The 1801-nt window shown below is 44.9% G+C and overlaps 1 long non-coding RNA gene across 1 annotated transcript; it reads left to right on the forward strand.

Annotated features, from left to right (window-relative positions):
• Positions 1-33: 33 nt before the first annotated feature.
• On the forward strand, positions 34-1718 carry LOC113464581 (uncharacterized). The gene is made up of 2 exons (XR_003389430.1): positions 34-446; positions 904-1718. It is a non-coding gene; the product is annotated as an uncharacterized LOC113464581 (long non-coding RNA).
• Positions 1719-1801: the final 83 nt, after the last annotated feature.

Consider the following 1801-nt stretch of genomic DNA (forward strand, 5'->3'; position numbering starts at 1 on the left):
AATAGTAAGCGCAACACTTGCACAATTTAAACTGTTCTTCGGATTTTGATTCCGGTTGGCCAAGAAGAACCCAAGAACCCAATTCGCATTGTCTTCCAAAAACAAACAGCAGAAAACGCGCACTTATCCGCCTCGCAGCCGCTCGGACTATTCTAAAGCCCGTGTCAGCCGATTTCGCAATCTGAAATTGAAAGCGGCTAAACAAATAAATGCATCCATCATTAGCGTCGCGCCGTGCGTGCGTGCGCACGTGGGCGCGCTTCTCCTACCTACGATGAATAGTGTGTGTAACTACGACTGTGTGCGTGTGCGTGTGCGTGCCCGAAGCAGAGGAAGCGTGCGTGCGGAGTGCCGTGGGACGAACGAAGCCAGTGGTGGAGTAGGTAGACGATTGAAGAGAAAAGGAGAGGAGTTCTGGCAGACAAACAGAGAATAGAACAGAGATGGTGAGGCTGAGCCGGCTTACGTAGTCCCACGCGACGGCTCGTGGCTCCTCGTGGCTGACGCGCGTCGCGTCCGTCGCCGTCGCGCCGTCCTTTGTCGCGGGTTGATAGCGAAATCAAGAATAGATCAAATAACGAATAACCCTGTATCTTCTGGCTAGTAACGAATTCACGACATGCATTTCTATATTTCATTGCAATTACTATTCTTTTTTACAATTCTTAATTACTGATTTTTTCTACATATCATTCAAAATATTTAACGCATTTTACGTGTGCAATTGACATCTATGAACGAACGTTCTCTTTTCTTTTTGCATAATATTGATAATGAAAAAGGATTTAGAGAATTATAGAAATATTATATTTAAAACAGTATAACAGATCGAAAGTCCAGATTTCGACTAATTTAACAAAATTTAGACACTCCCACTGATTAACCCCAAACTTTTCATTACAGATTCAGCGCCTCCGCATTGTCCACGGTTCTCACGGAACTTCCATTTACGTATTTCTCAACACGAAGACGTGTCACGAGGAGCAGCGAATAACCCACGTTTACCGAAAGCCCACGACGACGCGTCGTTCGTGCAGCGACATTTCATGCTCACGCAACCGCAATTAAAACAGACCAAGCAGAAGAAACGAGAAATGAAAAAAAGAACGGTGAACTTTCATAAGTGGTTCGTGGGAGAGCTTCATAAACGAGCAGCACTTCATTAGCTCGGTACCAGGAGACGATCGTTTGACTCTTCCATGGCTCGTCACATCTTGTCGTTTTCGTTGACGTCGTTCGAGAGAAATGGTAGAGCCGTTCTCGTCGTGCGTGGAATGGGAAATCGCCTTTGAGGTCACCACGACGGAGGAAGTTCGTCACGTGGTTCGACGCGGTTGCTTCGCCTTAACCTCGTAAAGCATTTAAATGGAAAGTTAAGGTAAACGCGCCAAAATTAAGGTCGCAGTCGTGCGTCGGCACAGACAAAAGCTACCAGCTGGGATCCTCGGATTTTCTCCAAGCTGACTAACATCGAACGCGATGGATTGGATTGAATTGGCTCGACTCCACGCCTGTGTACATAACGTCGATCGTTGTCGATCAACCGCGATCCAGCAAATCGCTTCGAATGAATATCCGCGGGAACGTCTGGCTTGAACCAATCAAACCAATTACGTGCGATTTATTATACACACATGCGTATATAAATATACATTCGTTTCTGGCTACACGACTTGTTTACATTGGATTTAATAAAATATCGACACAGTTACGATACATTCATGCTGAGATATTACTTACTTTTTCCATGAATTAGTAAACCATTCAACGCGCGAAATATAAATAAAAAATATAACGCGCT

The sequence above is a fragment of the Ceratina calcarata genome, unplaced genomic scaffold (genome assembly GCF_001652005.2).
Source record: "Ceratina calcarata isolate Rehan_Ccalc_2016 unplaced genomic scaffold, ASM165200v1 scaffold4293, whole genome shotgun sequence".
Taxonomy (NCBI): domain Eukaryota; kingdom Metazoa; phylum Arthropoda; class Insecta; order Hymenoptera; family Apidae; genus Ceratina; species Ceratina calcarata.